Below are 18,290 nucleotides of genomic sequence, written 5' to 3'. Positions count from 1 at the left end.
AAGTGACTGTTTTCGGAACGGATGAAGGAAATTACAAACTCAGTCAGTACTGACTAGTCGTGCTACCTTAAATATTTACAGTAAAACAGTTAAACTGTTGTTTTCATTCAGAAGTTCCTACCCACTCTTATGCAGACACACACACACACACACACACGCACACACACACTCGCACACACACAAATACTTTGCTGTGCTGGACAGAGGTCAGTCCCTCTTACCAGACTATAAGTCTGTTTTTCAACAACACCAAATAACGCACCGTTAGGTTACAAAGTTTCCATAGGAGAAGGTCACGAGGTCACAAACTTTCCATGGGGGAAGGTGAGGAGGTCACAAACGTCCTATGGGGGGAGGGGGAGGGGGTTATTAAAGGGGGCGGGCTTTGATAACGTTTAATCCATCAAACTCGGATTAAAATTTGACAGAAGGTGGTATATATAGTCTCTCATAGGTTATTGTGTCATTTCCTTCAGTGGTTCTTGGTGAAGCGCCACCACAGGTGAGCAGGGGAATAGGTTGCTATCAGGTGTGAAGACACCCTTAAAAAAATCATCACCTTGACTTGTTTTAAGCATTAAACAATTAAATGTACTTTTTTTCATTTCAGTGTCTGCTCTCACCTCTTCCTTGGCACATTTGGTATAGAAATCATCGAGTCATGCACATGTTAAACCGAATAACTCTCTGACATCAAAGAACACCTTATTGCGACGTCAGTCCAAATCCAACCACACTGTAAGCCTTCTGAATATCATTAAACTGAACGTGAGTAGCTTTTGTTTTACTGTTGTGATGCATGAGGTGTTGAAGCCTCAAAAAAGTGTGATTTGAAATCAAAGTGACCTTGTTTTAGTTCGAAAGGTACCACAACAACCCACATTCTGATCATTTAAACAAATGTTTAAACGTTCTGATGTGTAACAATGGCACTTGACAAAATGTGAAATGTAATGCTTCAGTTGTTGACTGTGCGTTCTATGACTTTGTGTTTTCATGACGTACAGCACCTCGCTGCTGAAATGTGCTATGCAAATAAACTTGAACTTGAAAGTCTAAAGTAGTTGAGCTCCGCGAGGTTCTGTGATTAATTTGTTTGCAGCACTTCTTTCCCTCATGGCTCTTACATTATAACCCACCCAGAGGTCTGATCTCACTCATGATCACAAATCACTTGTGTGAGCTGAGTGTTTTAAGATCCTATTGTTATTTATGTGACTTTTGGACATAGCATAAGAAAACCCTCAAGAATAGAGGAGGGAAATATCGTAGGCAGACAGCTGTTCGCTTAGTGTGAGTAAATGTATGTGTCTGGAAAGCTGGAAAACGTTGGGTTGACAGAAATACACAGCAGCAGCTCACTTGCCTTAAAGAGCGTTGGTCCATTTGTCCATATTTGAATGATATTCAAATTCATGATTTGACAAATAAAAGGTTCGGCTTCAAATTGTTCCACACATGTACGTGGAAGATTGGGAATAAAATATCAAAGTTGAAAGATTTTTGGTTGAGCGTCTCTAAGACTGTTATGTTTATCTGTAAAAATGGTTTTTACATGGACCTAAATGTGGACACGCTTGGTGCGTTTTCTATGCCTTGTCGCATCCTTAAGATACGTCTGTTGATTATGATGCACTCAGGTGTAAGACATACACTTTGCTATTGCTTCAATTTACAATTTCCTGATAATTTTGGGCTGAAAGGTCATTGCTTCATGCACAGTTTCTGAGTCCTCCAAACGGGCAACGTGATTATTAGCTAAATTAATCAAAAAGCAGGCTAGACTGCTGTCAGCTGGAGTCACTTAAATGTCTCAACATCGAAAAATGAGTGAATATTTGTCGGTGTAGACAGAGAGTCTGCATAGTGTAGAATGAGACTGTGCTGAAACTGAGAAACCTAAGTATTTCAGATCATCACATTAACCATGATATCAGACAAAAAGTTTTCAACTAGTTATTTTATCTTCTAATGGCAAAGGTTAATCAAACCACCCAGTATGAGAAAGTAATCATCCGAGTCACAAAATCATGAATTGAGTGTGATTTTCTCTTTCATTCCCATGCTCTGTTTGAACTTCAGCAACTGACGTTCTCTATGTCTTCATGCCTCCATGCATTGGAGGTCTGCCATGTAACTAATTGATTTTCTGTTTGTGTTTGCAAACAACTAATATTTCAGGCGTGAGGCCAAGGATGATGACAAGCTAACTAAGATGTGAAACTTAAACCAAGCTAATCCCGCATGATTGAAACTTACCTGAACCTCCTCAAGAAATGGCAAAGATTCTAAAAATTAAATTAAAAAAACTCTGAGATAATATAACATTTCTTGTTCATGTAATTATGAGCATTTCCAAGACCGCAACCTTTTTCAGTACCTCAAACTAATTTACGAGCAGCATGCTTGGGAGTCCCTTCATCCAGCCCATGAGTGATTCTGAACGGCTGCATAAAAAAAGTTGCGTGAAATGAACTCTGACCCTGGATATCTGTTAGCACTCTGTATCTGCCTGAGTCACAGAGCTTAATGAAAGGCCGCCCTAAAGAAGCTAGAGAGTCCCAGCGCTGCCAGGGATCATGTGCTCGTTGTGAAGCAAAAAAAAAAACTAAAAAGGAGAAAAAAAGTGCAAGTAAACAGAACAAGCCTGGAAAATATCTTGTCCCCCCTCCCTCCCTCCCTCCCTCCCTCTGTTTCTTTCTTTCTCTTTCTAGAAACTGCTTGAGCAACACTTCAGCCCTATGCAGCAACAGCGCTCTGAGCCAAATGTACGTCAGGCTGCGGACCTGACAGAATGTAAAATGACAGGTGATTTGTCCTTATGTTGTTTGTCCACATCAAACTGAGAATTCAGGAAAAAAAAAAGTTAAGCACAGAAGATCACACTGCAGCACTAATGAGTTTTTGCTTACCAATAGTAATGCGTTATAAATTCCTTACTTCCTCACTTGCAGTTTTCTGAGTCTTATAGAAACTAATCTGTTACGATATTTGTTGAAAGGACAAACACACTCACTGCTGACCAAATATGTTTTTTTTTACATTTGTTCAAACCGCCACCATGTCCTGACTGTGTGATGTGAGACAGATAATAAGTGAAAAGATCGGTCTCCTCTACGTCCACCCTAAGCTGCTATTGGCTTCTGAAGAAATGCACCGCTCCAGACCAAAAACAACCTATCAGAGCCAGGAGGCGGATCTTGGCGCTGCCAATCAGCATCATATACTAACTCACTGTGGTAATGGTGGAAAAACAACTTGGCATTACAGGAAAACCGTTTATCCTCCGTCATTGGTGGTCATGCTAACTAGCGTAGCATTCATGACATTGTCAGAATGAAGCTGCAAGACGGGAAGAGAGATGAGCAGCGCCACACAAGATTGTGATTGACAGTGCCAAGACCCTCCTCCCGGCTGTGATTGGTTGTTTCTACTTAGTCCTGGGACAAGACAGAGGAGCTTGTTTTTTTTTTTTAACAGATTATCTGTCATCACATAGTGACAGCTTTAACAAATATGTAAAAATATATATATTTTTAGAAAAGTTACATACTGCAGCTTTAAGGTACAGGTGTTTCCCATCATCTAAGAAACGCTTGGCGGGTGACATCATCCACCGTTGAGTCCAGTGGATAAGCGTTGTGCAGTATGTCAGTCTTCATTATGTTGCTGAATGATGTGCTCAAATAAGAGGCTGGGCAGAAAATCGTCTTCCTCTGGAGTCCTCAAAGTGAAACAACGCTGCGAGCAGCGATGATCTGGATTCAAGCTGACCACAAACACTTGTACCATTAGAATCTCTTGACCTCGGTGAGCACTTGGAACGAATCAATACGGTACATGTTCCTTATTTTCAGCCGAGTGAGCTCAGTCTCAAAGCAAAAGATACTCGTGCTTTTTCAGCACCCCCCTTGGATTGTGTTGTGCTTCAGGGTGTTTGATTTGCTGATACTTTACAGCATTTAGGGTTGGTATTGTGAAAGCGAAGTTTGGGCCAAACCACCGTCGGATATTTCACAAACACCAACTCTCGGGTTTATCGTCCAAACCATCCCAAACATCAGCAACATTCTGCGGGAGTGAAAAGAACACAAACTCCAGGCATCAACATGACATTTAAAATAAATAAGTACTACTAGGGGGGCTTGCTTTACAGTGAGACAACATCAAATATTTCTATTATTATCGATACAAACCAAAAAGAATGTAACATTTTTCTTTACATTTTACAGTTTGTTTTGTTTACTTTAGTAAATTAGTCATCACTTGTAAATGGCATTTGGGACTTATTTGTTTTCTTTGTCTGATATAAAAATTGGCTTCATGAAAGCAAAAACAAGGAACTCTGTCAGCCTTTGCTCAGACATTTCATCCAACACCTGGAATCAGACGTGGACGTCACATTTTCTTTGAACTAGAAATAATACCTAAACCTTCATTACATACTTGCGCATGTTTTATAATATAAACATTTACAATTTTCTACAAGAGGTCTCTTCAGTGCTCTTTAAAGGCCAGAACTTTCCAGCATGAACACATTATCAGTTTCTTTTGCATCCTGGCTGATCTTCGCATAAACATTTGAGTCACAGGAAGCTGTCCGATTATCTTGATCGAATGTTGAACACATAAAAACAGTACGCTGGATCTATGGAAACGCAGGCCGAGCTGTCATCTGATAAGGTGAAATTTACTGCAATGGTGATACGTCACTAAATTCTCAGACGCATCTCATGGATCTTATTCATCTCAGCCAAATTAATAACACAGCGTTGTTAGTGATCCTTGAGGCTGGCCCACAGGAAGCTCTGGGATAAGGAGTCTGGTCATGGATGCACGGTTTATACAGATAGGAGTCAGATTAGTCAGCGTAAATAATGATTTATCCTGGGAAAATACACATAAGTCAAAGTTAGATTGGTTTTTCTTTCAGTTTTTGAACCAATTTCACCAATTTTTAGAACAAGAAACATCCAGAGGAGAAAACATTGACTGTGCAATGTGCCACCCAACTAGACCAGAGTAATTTTTATTTGGAACATTTGGATAAGAAAAAAAAAATTGTTTCATGCAATGTTTTACATTTGATAATAAGATTACGTGAAACATGTCTTTTTTAAAATAACTTTTCGGCATACACAAGAAGGCAAGATTTTAGTTTTATGTTCAGAAAAAAAAAAAGCTTCGTACAATGCTTACAAATGAAAACCGAAGAGGGAACCAAAATGTTGTGCACAGATTGTTAAACCACAAACCAAACTCGACAAACGCACAGACAGCAGTAATTTTATTAGCCTCCTCCGTCGCTCGGTTCCCATCTGCGACAAGTCCGAAGCTGCAGAAGGCACATATGGAACTGCTGTGTGCTCTGTAGGTGTTTATGTTGCACAACATCAGGAGAAAGTAACGAGCCTGGCCACAAACCATTGTGCCAAGACATTGGTCTACTATTAGCATATGGGAGTTTTCAGGAGTGCACGCTTAGTAAAACTTAAGTCACAAATTAAAAGCATTAAAATAATTACACGGCCCGAGGCATTCGACTTTAAACCGTTTCACTTGGTTATATCTGCATGCACAGATCTCTCTTTGTCCTCGCTTATTCCAGGTTTTTATTTTCCTGCAGGCTTCGTGTTGCTTTTGTGTGCTACTTTCCGTGACGAGGATTAGCCGAATGGGAAAACAAAAAAACAAATTGTTTGAATAGACTTCTCCCGCTGGTCCTTACATGTGTCGGTGTGTGGGCTAATTCACAGGAGGCTCAGATGCACATCATTCCCGCAAAGCGTCTTGGCAACTGCAAATTCACTCACGTTACTTCATGTCCTGCTGTTGTGGTAAAACTCATCAAGCGTCAGAAGCGATTCCCATAACTGCCTCGGCACAGTCATGTCTCACCGATGCAGATGGTGGTGAGGAGCACAGACTGCCGGAGACAAATTAGTCTGGCCTGTTGCTTTCTGCTGAATATTTCTGCTTCTTAAATTCCTGAGGAGCAAATCAAAGCTGGCACGGCGCCAATTAATGGGTCACTCAGTGTTTCCACATTTTTGCTAGATGTTAAGTTGTGTTTAAGAAAACCAGCCTTTCAGAGCGTCACCATGCGGACATGGATGATTCTGATGATTAATAATCCTTGGCATGTGATTATCTTAATATTTAATCGGGCTTAGTTATGGGGTTATAAGTTAAACAAATTGAGATCACATTTTAGTCTTTTTGGATTGCAATGAAGTCAAATCGCCAAGACCTTTATGAGGCATGTCCAACTTTAGATGGTAGCAGTTTTTGTCTGCAGCTTCACTAATTAAAGTGACATCACATGTTGGGGAGGTATCACTTCAATCCATCCTCCCAATATTTAAACCTGTTTAATCCAGTTCAGAATCATGATGTGGACTGAGGTGGATTCCAGTATTATGCAGAGTCGACTTTTTTGAGCTTTACACCATGTTATGATGTTATTCCCTCATCAGAAAACATCCTGTAGTGTTGCTTTGAGGAATCCTTTAATCTCCAGTGGCAACCAGTCAGATGTGCAAAAAAACCCTGGGTGGACCCAGTGCTGCCTTCGAGATGAAGCTCCTCCTCGGAGCTGCAGTTTCCGAGCTTCCGCCTCACAGATCACCCACCTCCCCTACGACTCTCCCTCTCAGCTCCTTCAGACTAGCCAGCAGCAATTAGCAAACACCTGGTAGAACTGGACATTTGCTGAGCTCATCATATGAGCTTCTGCTCAGTGCAAAGCTGGTAAAAATGTTGCTAAAGGGTTGATAGAAGAGCGATATTGTGATGACTTCCTGAAGGCGGAGTTTCAGAAAGAGCAGGAGTTTTTAAAGAGACAGAGACCTAATTTCTGTGCGTTAAATTTTTAAGTCAAATTTCTTTTAAGCCATAAGTGATACATGCAGCCTTTTTATCACAACTGATGGTAACACAGTTACTTGATTGCTCTACACAATGATACTATGTGGCTGGAAAACATAATATTGCCCCTTTAACATCTGTAGCATAAGTACATTTAAGGGAGTGTTGACAACTTGATCAGTGTTGATGCAGACACTGAAATACAGTAGATTCTTGGAGGGCATAAAGGACCACAACCGCTTGCAAATAGGGAAAATCTGCACATACTTTAGACACCTTTAAATTTCTTATAACTGCACTGTTTAATAGTTCAAACTCCAAATATACCTTAATATGCATTAACAGTGGAAACCGTCTTAGCAGTACCACATAAGCTAATGTCTACAGTCTTCCTTATCTCTACTCTCGGGAGAACAGCCAATCAGTGCCAAGGAAAATAAATGGCACTTCTGGATTGGCTGCTTAGCAAACAGCAGCCAAAAGCGTGTTAAGCAGCACTGGAGCACGTTTCTTTAATCCTGAAACATTTCAAGTCTCAAAGTGCTACAGCAGTTTATGAGAACGTTGAATTGTTAATGTCGGTGTCAGCTTCATTTACATAGCACCTAATAGCAAACACTTTGCGGCGAAGTGTTACCCACCAGGAACAATACAAGTAGTCCCAGTAGGACAGTAAAAATAAAAACTTCTGTGAAGTAAATAATCTAAAAACACTTTAACCTTACTAGCATAAGGGACATAGTAAGTAAAGTATTGAAATTTGTTGTAAAATCATTGTATCTGTTTTTGCTCTCATTGTTTTTGCCTGTTGCTCTCACTCTCTCCTTTACATCACACTTCTGCGCTGCACCGCCTCTCTGAGTGGGTTGTATATGCGATGTGATTACAGTCTTCTCAGCCCACAAGCAGTGAAACAGTATAGAAACACTTTGGGTCAGTACATTTGTCGTCATGAGGGCCAGGCGGCTGAGGGGCCTTGTTGTGTGTGATTGCACAAATTCATCACCCTTGGGCAATCACAGCCAAACAATTCATCATGGTTTAAATTCACACTCAGAGGATCTGAAAGGCAGAAAGGGTATACTTCCTAAACTGTTTATGTCGGTCCGTTCTACCCTATCTGTGCGCGGTGATTGTTAGCTGTTGTGTTAATATTGTGGGACTTGCCATGGCATGAAGAATCCTCTGAAGTAGAAAGTGAAGTAAAGAGATCAAAACACATGCACACTATGTGCTCAAACCACACCATGAAGAAGAAAAAATTACAATTTTCTGCTTGGAACTCACATAGGTCCTGTATAGTAAATACAGTAAAACACTTACTTAGGTGGATTTAAAATTACAAAACAGGTTTTGCTATCGATAACCAAAAACAGACTCCCCAGGACGACAACCATTAACGCAAATTTGATTAAACTACCAGTTGACAGAGTGTGACTTCAATAAAATAATAAAATGAGACGTCTCTGTTCCATGAAGTGACAAAATACTTGGCTGATGGAAGCAGTTACAGTAAAGCAAAGAACCAGGACTTTTTATGTACTAAAACAAAATATGAAAATGAAAAACTAATATGAACTCTTCAAAGAATTACCATCTCTAAATAAACCACAGAAGTCCTAAAGCAAGAAAACCTAGCTTACTAGGTATACTTGCTAGTAAGCTAGTAAACCTAGCTTACTAGTAAGCTAGGTTATCTTACTAATAAGCTAGTTTACTAGCTTAGTAAGCTACTACTAGTAAGCTAGTAAAAGTAAGCTAGTACTAGTTAACTTGTACTAGTTAACTAGAACTAGCCAGGTAATAACCTGGTAGGACAGTATATGTAGGACAACTAGGCTTACTAGCTTTAGGACAAACTTACTCGCATAAAAAATTGCTAACACACACTAACATTTTCAGTTCCAATATAAAAGTTGTAATTGCAAAAAAGATAAAAAAAATAACAAATGTGTGCTTTTAGATTGGAATGATGAATTTTTGAAAAACGTGTAGGTGTGCTTTCATTGTTGCGTTGTCCGTGCAACAAAGGTACTTAAGGATTATGTTTTATGTAGAAGCAGCAGTAATTTTTCAATAATTCTGTTCTTGGCCTGAAATCACTTTCCTGCCATAACTTGCTAAGGTCGTTTGGGTTTGGCTCTCTGAGAAATGGACCTCGTTTTTCAAAAGACAAACAAGAAACTGGAATCATTTGGTTTTACAGAAGAAAGATTTTTAAAATGTTTGTTTATCCATTTTTTTTTTTTTTTGCTGACACACAGTATATATCCTCAACGACAGCTTGTCCTTTACAGATCTGACAAAAAGAAGGAAAAAAAAGAAAACAAGCTAACAATGCACTCACACAGCAAAAATGTACTTCTATTGTCAAAAATAAAAATCTGCAACTGACTCAGCATGCATGTTTTTGTACTGTGGGAAAGAACTATTAAAAGAAAACATTTTTTCATGTTTGAGGAGAACATAAGAGCTCAACACAGCAAGGGCTGAGAATTGAACTGGAGCAAAGTATAAAAATAGAGCAAAACTAAAGCAAAGCCTAATTCATTAGCAGATACGTTAATGGATGTGACATCTGATATTTTGATATCCGTTTTAGACTTTTAAGTAGAGTTGAATGTGATTGACATAATGCAAATCTACAGCAGCACAGAACACATGAAAAACCTGTGTTGTTTTCCATATGCAAAACGTGAAACTGCTCCTTTGAGCGAACATTAAAGGTGTTTACACTTCAGCTTTAGGCTATTTGAAACCGAGTCACAAATTGTGAAGGAAAAGCAGTGGCTCTTTAAATTACACATAATATTGCACAATCATCTTGGTCTCATTCTCTTGCAGAACAGCAGTGCCCTGATTGTAGCAAAGTAATAGAGCTGTTCACCCAAACGTTGCTAGGAAGCCAAATGTTACCTCACTGTCCCAATACTTTGTCTGTAATCCCTTATATAACCCCTCCCATTATTTGGCCTTTTCTCTCTCTGTCTCACACACACACACACACACACACACGCACGCACACACACATACACACACACACACACACACACACACACACAGCTGCAGACTAGGCTTCCATCCAGATCTTCTTAATGGTGAGCGCTGTTACACTGCACACACACACGTTTGTGGATAAGCATAAACAGAGAGCAACAAAGCGTGGATGCTGGCTGCCAAGAGGCTTGTTCATGTTGCACATGTATTCATGTACATCTGCTTTACAAAGCTTTCTCTGTGAAGTCTATTAATCACTGAGTTTTGTTTGAACTCCAGCCTCAGTTATTTTATATGATGTCATGACTAATGTTAGCAGTTTATATCTATTTTTCTGTTTTACATAAGATATTTAATAAGAAAACATGTTTTAATAGAAAAAAATCTATTTTGTTTTATGATTATTTGCCCCTTTTTTTGTTCCTAAATAGCAACAGCTTTAACAGTATATACATCTAATCTAAAATTAGTGTCTCAATCAAAGAAAAAAAGAACAAAGAAAAACATTTACACTGTCATTCACGGAGCCATCAATGTAAATAACCAGCCTATAGATCATTTGTCTTAGTCTGACCGCCGATGACCTCTGTGCCCTGGAAGTGCCACAGTGAGACGGAAAGACAGGACCACACACACTCCCACACACAAATAAACACAAAAGAAACGTGTGAGCGGAGACTTCCCCCGCTTGAGAAGACAAGCAAACCCAGCGTTGGAGATTAGGAATATTTCACGCAGAGTTTACCTATGTGAGATTAACACACCGCACTGAAAGAGCACTGAGCTGGTTACTGCAGGCCCTGCAATAAATTCACTTCCAGACCAAGGCAGCTTGAAAGCAGTGAGTGAACACTGAGCTGTTTTAGTTACGTTTGTGTTGCAAAGTGACAACTACTTGTAAGAATTGTTTTAAGTGAACTTAATGGGCTCTAGTTGCTGCTTTATTGATGCAGGAGCAACTTTTGGAAGGAAAAATTTGTTTTACTGCTTCCCTTTATGCTGCGTCTAAAGCATCTGTTGCAGTAGTTTAATTGTAAATAATTTACTGTGAAATTTCAGACAGAAATGGTTATCAAAGATACATACAGGCACCATCTGCTGCTTTGTTTCAAATTTATCAAATATCGTATTTTTGTTACACTAGAAATATCAGTCCATACTTTCTGCGCATTTGATACTAGCATACAGAATTTGATCAACATAGAGAATGTATAGAGCATTAAACCTTTAACCTAACATGGTCAATGAGTCACTAGATTTGAAAATAAAGACAAAGTAGCAATGTCACAGTCATCCTGATACAAATGCATAAAAAAATGCATCACACTTCATAGATGTCTAACAAAAATCTGATTCCTGTGTCTGTGCTTAGACACATGTCACATCTTTTCTGAGACATGCCAACACGAATGGCAAAACAAGAGACAGCGTGACAGCAGCTTCAGTTTGCTGGATGTCAGCGGCTTGCACTGCAGTCCATTGTGGCATCTGCTGGAACAACAAAGACTTAAATGTTTGCTAACACCCTCTAGCAGCGTTTTCTTTGCTCATAATTTTGACACGTTTCATTGAAACTCAGTGTGATATTCTGTGTGAATATTTGGTTTGATTTTGGTGGCTGCCCTCCGTGGCTTACCCCGACTATTAAGTCAAGCGTTAATGGGCAGATTATGCGCGCTTCTCAGAAATCACACAGGTGAATGCGGTTTGTGTGTGTGCGCTCTCACTGAGGCGAGTGCGTCTGTGTTGTAGGCAAAGGAAGCACATCTCATGCTTGTGTGGCTGCTCTGCTCTCCATGTTTCCTCATCAAACAGAGACTGATGGATTTAAATGCTAACAGGCTAATTATTGTTTGGCCTTTGCTTTTTCCTAATGATCCCATGGTGCTCTGTGTCCTGATTGGCTCTGACACTGCAAGCCGGGCCCTAATTGGATCAACACAATTAGTCACATTCTTATTAAAGTCAAAGGTTTGCTCCTTTGAATTCATTTGCAGTATTATTTATTAAAAATCTATGTTAGCAGACATATAGACATTTAAAACTGCATGTGCTTATAGCGTTTATGTGATGCAATAATCAGCACATATAGAAATGTTTCTTGTTCTCCAGCTAAAATTTCATTCCAGTATTGCTGACCAAACCTTATTTTCTAAGTTCATCTTTAATGTATATAATTTTCTCCGTAAAGTATCAAGGATTTAGAACTCGAAAAAAATTACGTGCATTGCAGGAAATTATTTTTACCCTTATTTACATGCTCACTTAAGATTTACGACAGTTGATTGCAAAAAGAGGAGCCACAGAAGAAGAAATAAAAATATTATGTCAGGTAACAAGGGGTTCTCTACTGAAGTATGTTTCAAATGACAGGAGTCCCTGATGAAACTTATCATAATTCCAATAGTTAAATAGCTGTCTGTGATTTTTATCACCCAGAACCTACTGTATGTGAATAGATTTTTCACAGCTCCTTAAAGATAATTGCTTATTTTCGTTTGTTGAACTTCCAAAGCTTTATTATGGGTTGTGTATATTATTTTGCTGAGCAAATAAATCCAGTATTTTTCGCCCTGTACAACCTTTTAACTCTTAAACTGAAAGAGAGAAAGAACTGGTTGCTGTGACTCCATGTCTACCATGTGGTCTGTTCTGCAGGCTGTGAAACATTTGCCAAAATATGTAGCACTCAATCTCCATCACACATTTAGGGAAAAGCTTTCTGTCCAAGTTTTATCTTGGAGGGTGAATTCCACCTTTTGGTCAGTAACTGTTCGATATAGTTATTAACTGATGGATGGACAGAAGTACTGAAATATGCTACGAGCCGAACAATCAAAGAGTCATATCAAAACAGAGGCGATACATGCTAACATTAGCCTAGCAACTTCAGGCAAATACTCCACAAGTATGGTCAGGAGTCAGACATGACAAAGACGGTATCTGTAAGGAATTTTCTTAATCCAGTTGATATTGTTGAGAAAACTGTATCTCTAAGTCAGTGTAATACCGATGAAATGTAGGGTTTGACTTCATTTCAGAGCTACCAGGCTGCCATCCATATTCAAGGCCTCAATACAAATCCTTACCTGAATCCTTAATTCTTAATCCTTACCAAATCCTTATCCTTATCCTTAACATATCAACTCGTTATTGAAAAACACATCCTGATTTGGAAATCACAAATTATTCCTGAATATTTCACTTAATTTTACCTATATTATGAATATTTCTTAAACTGCTTCCATCAATTTATTTTAGAACCTGGTTGCGTGGTGGCATTATTGTTAAAACTGTTTCCTGCAGCTTCAAAGGCTTGCTGGTTCAAATGTCACCTCGGGTTTGACTTGTGTGCCAGGTACTCCCACATTCTTCCATTCTGCAAGACTACCATTGTTTAGAAGCAGATAGGACAAACAGTAATTAGATTTTTGAGTAAATTAAATGTCAAATGCAGCAGAGGAAATGATCCGACATGCATGTCATTTGGTAATAAATGCACCATATATTATTATTATTAGACAGACATTAACATGGTGATAATCTCTCCCAAACATACTGACAGCTTAAAACAACCACAGACCTTTAAAATGTTCTTCCTCCATAAAGTCACGCAAGAATGAAAAGAGGGAAACGATACAATAAAAAGAATCACCAACAAATAAAAGGAGCAGATTATGGAAATTAAAATTAACTGTGAGCAAAACGAAGTCAGCTCGGGTTACTTTTACACTTAGCAAGTCTACACACATTAATTACTCATAAAACAAAATAACAATTTGGTTGTTCTGCTCCTAGAGGGCACAAAATACAAATAAGAATGAGACTAGTCTTACATTCATGGACTCATTAGGTCATTTTCTACCGGGCAGGTGTTCTTCTTATTTGATTGGCAGCAATGGGAAGTAAAAGCGACAGTAAGTTGTGGCTAAAATCCCTCTACAGATATTAGCAATAGATTCATTTCCTCCTGTATAAATTGCACCAACATTATAGGGTCGCACAATGTGCACAGTGTCTGTGTGAAGCCCGGCCTGCATTGTGGAGGCTTCCTACCCAGAGCCATTAGACTGCATTACCAACACTTGACTGGGTTTGATGGAGCTTACATTTTAGATATGTATGAGCGGTCGTGGTAATATTGAGCATTAACCCTGCAAGTGCAACAAACCTAACAGTTCCCCAGTAAACCTAATTTCCATCTTAACTTAAACAAAAAAATAAAAATAAAACAGCTACATGCAAAACAGTGGATCATTGTGTAGCTATAGAATTATTGAACCACTGGGAAACAAAAATGGGTTTAAAATCATGCTAGGCCACTTCCACTTATCACGTGGCCACAAACCCACTGAGTTTTTTATTTGCGGTTCATTTGAATGAGTTTGCCCGTTCGAATGTCCTCGCAATGTGTAATTTTCACCAAGGCTGGTAATGAAAAGAGCAAATTAATTTTGCAGAAAGACATTTCAAAGGACAGAGTAATAATGGGGGAGATCGAGAGTGTGTCGAGTCGACACTGCACACCACTTTAGTTCATCTGTTGCCCATATGGCTCCAATTAGCATGCAACCCCCTCCGGCTCTGGCTTCCTCTTTATCTACCTCCCTCCTTCCCCGCCTCCTCTGTTCTCCCTTCACCGCTCCCCTCTTCACCCAGCTTCCTAACACCAAACACTGCTGACACAATTACCTCCTGTAACCTTTCTGTTTGGACTATATGTGCATGCGTGCATCTGTGCGTGCATGTGTGCGTGTGTGTGTGTGTGTGTGTGTGTGTGTGTGTGTGTGTGTGTGTGTGTGTGTGTGTGTGNGTGTGTGTGTGTGTGTGTGTGTGTGTGTGTGTGTGTGTGTGTGTGTGTGTACCTAGCCTCCCACTGCCCTTGTCTATAATATGCCACCTCCAAGGTAGTAGTTCCCCATGTGTTTTCAGACGTATACACTGAACAAAGCACCTATAGTTACTCAGAAAGTCCACTGGAGCACATGGGATTTGGGGTTTTGTAAATTACTGAATGGGTGTAATGAGCACAAAGCAGAATGAATGCTAGATCTATAGTTGCCTCGTTGGTGATTCATTTTAGAGGGATAGTTTATCATTTTCACAGGGATGATCAATTTAAATGTCATAAGCAGTTAATATCTCACCTGAAGTCAATTTGTGTGTCTTCATTTAGCATAAATCTAGATTAGCTGGTAATGGAGGCTAAAGCTAACTGCTAGTCCAGTGGAGGCTAACACAAGATTGCACTTGTAGAATTTTAAAACAAAAACTCCAGTCTCTCTGTTATATGGGTTTATGATTCTTTTTTTTTTTCTTTTTTTTTTTTTACTTTTTATGCTTAAAGCTATTGTCACGCTGGTATTGGGTGCGTGTTTACAAGGAAGGACTGTAAAATGTAAGGTGGAAGTGGTGCTGCTACAACAATCCACCTGTGGGAAACACATACTCAGAACATATGAAACTCTTCTTACAGTAACTACCTAATCAGCATAACAATCAATAAAATAACTAACAATTTTCATCAAACAGTACAAAGATATATAAATATGAGTATATATGTATGTAATTCACTTCAAAATCCTTACCAATCATTTTAATGTGAGTAAAGAGTTTTTCGTGACGCAAAACAACTGGAGAACCTCGTGTTACAAATTGTATTTTATCCCATATGGTTTTGAAAGGCTTGGATCCTTAATGACGTGATTGTCTTGGCTGATATTTCTTTCACCGTGAGCAGATGAGCATGTGTTTTCGTCTCCCCCACCTGACTTTGTGATGTCCATTAATTGGTTGTTTTTACTGCTGTACCGTGACCGCTCGCATCGCGGTGACATCACAGGGAACCTACATGTACACATTTATGAATCGTTAATTGAACTCAGGTTCTCTTCCTGGTCACTGGTGTTTCCCCTCGCTCTGATTGGCCAAGGTTCGCCTGGGGATGACTAATTATTGAGTCATTTAAAGTTTCCACACCACCGGACCACCCCAATGTTCATTATAGGCTTCAACACCATACATTTGGGATGAGCATCCCACCCTTTCTATCTGCTGTATCGCTTTGTCATGCAGTCATTTGTTTAAACAAAGGCTGTCACAGACATAACATCAAAGAGGACTGCACGCAAGAAGATAAGAGCTTGTGAAAAATTTGTCATCAAGGGAAAACGTCTCTTTGTGTTATTAGAACCATAGAGAGTTTAGAGAAGTTATGCAGACGGAGTGTTGCTTAATAAAACCTCAGCACTTCAGATCTTCGTACTGCAGTTCAATCCCTGCTGGTGTGCCAGCACATCAAGGCGACGCAGAGCTGACCAGAACGACAAACAAATGGGATTCAGTTTCAGATTTACTGCAAACTTCTTGCGGCATCTTTGGTCAAAACAACAAGTCACTCCTTGGGTCCGGCGTATTGCATTCATTTCAAACCTCTGTGCTCACATCTGCTGCACCCGATGCTGCATGCTCACCAACACAATATGAGAAATAAAAACTCTGCAGCACTGAACATCTGTAACACATTTAAAAAATGTAAATTTAGGTCAAAGTACTGTGTAAGAAAAGAAAGTGCAATTATTACCGACTATGTTCTGTACTATGGTTTAATGCAGTAAATTAGTTATTCTACGTTTATAGTTGTGTTGTAAAAGGGATGCATTTCTGCATTTTGTTGGCAATAGATGCCAAAATGAATAACATCAGAATTGTGTTAAAAAATAAAAAAAAGACAATATGACATATTTTTGAACTCTGAAATAGTTGTCACATGTTACTTTGGTATACTGATTAACTTTAGGATGGATTCACTTAACTTTCTGTCAGGTATTTCACCATCTTTTTTTTTTTTATTTCGCATCAGTCGAGCCCTCAGTCAAAAATGTCAGGCCTCTTCATGGAATCAGTGTTTCTGTCTGAAATGATTAAATGTGGGATTTTTCGGAAATGAGAAAGCACGGCTCGTTTGTGAAAACCAGAAATATGCACAAATAAATTCCGAATTTCTGAGCCAAGGCCCATTAAAAGACGAGGGGTAAAACAAAAGTACTTCATGGTGTCCGAGGACACGTTTTCATTGAGACTTTTGTAATAAATGTTGTCGCAATTTCTCCATAGCACCTCTAAATATACTTTGGCTATCTGAATCTGAATATTTCCACTATGTGTGCCTTCCTGTTTCTGTATTAAATCATGTCAAGTTACTTGATCAGGCAGGATGTATTTAAGCGCCAGGTCTGAACTTTAAAAGCTTTATAAACATTTTTTGCAAAAGTGTCAGTAAATTATATTCTTAATGTGGCTTGAAGGCCAGAGGCCTGTTCAGAATGTATTCACAACGATTATTTGAGCTATAAATGATCTAGCGTTTGCCATAAAATTATTGCTTATCAACATATTTTCTAATGCTTATTGCTCTCCTCACCAGACATCCCACACTGGCTTTTTTTGTTGTTGTATTGAAAAAGTAACACTGAACAGACATGATGAAACATGATGGTGGCAGCATCATGCTGTGTGAACATTCCTCTTTAGTCGGCACGGAGAAGCTGTATAGGAAGGTAGATAGAGTTAAATACGAGACAACATTTTGTTAGTACAGAATGTTACACCAGACTGACAAAATACATTTTTGAAGTAGACATGTGGGCTTAAAGTTATGCTTAAAAGTTTTTATTTTAAAATAATACTTTTTAATCAGGCTGACGAGCCTCGTTGGAACAAATATCCCAATTTACTGAGGTGTATCTTCAAGCACAGTCTGTTTTCAAAGAGTCAGCAGAGGGAAAGCAGAACCTGCAGCATACAAGCCTCCAACGGTCATAATAAACTATAAAACCACTTGCCTGAAGCCGCTACTACTGCATACTTGAGTCATTTGGCTGTCTAGAGACATTTTTGGCTTTCTCTGAAATATGTTTTCTTGGTAATCTGAATGCTTGGACACCAGGCACATCCAAAAAATGTATTTTAAATACCAAACAAGGACATGACTCACGCTTCACTGCAATGCTCTGCCTCTGGTTTAGCATTGTAATCTCTGAAAGAGGAGCGGAACATTTACTCTTTGCTAAGGAAGCACTTAGGATCAAAGAAATCACCTTGTGGGATAAAATGCTCCAGGCTCCAGATGGCAAGGGTACATCGGGGTAGTTCACTTCCTCAAAAGCTGGTGTAGATTTCAATGGTTTTTATATTGGGGTTAGAGTGGGAATGGAGGCTAACCGACTGACAGTTAACAAATGGTCTCGCAACTTTTATAGAGCAGGGGAAAGGAAACCAGAATCTCTCTGAAGTACATTTTTTTCTAACCCACACGCAGACACAGCGTACATTCCCCAGTCCATTACACTTACCTTTATCACCATGTCTGAAACACTGACTCCTACCTCAGGTCTAGCTGTAATGACTCACCTCAAAATCAAGCC

The sequence above is a fragment of the Poecilia reticulata genome, linkage group LG16 (genome assembly GCF_000633615.1).
Source record: "Poecilia reticulata strain Guanapo linkage group LG16, Guppy_female_1.0+MT, whole genome shotgun sequence".
NCBI classification, from domain to species: domain Eukaryota; kingdom Metazoa; phylum Chordata; class Actinopteri; order Cyprinodontiformes; family Poeciliidae; genus Poecilia; species Poecilia reticulata.
The sequence above is the reverse complement of the archived record's forward strand: the minus strand, read 5'-3'. Positions refer to the sequence as shown.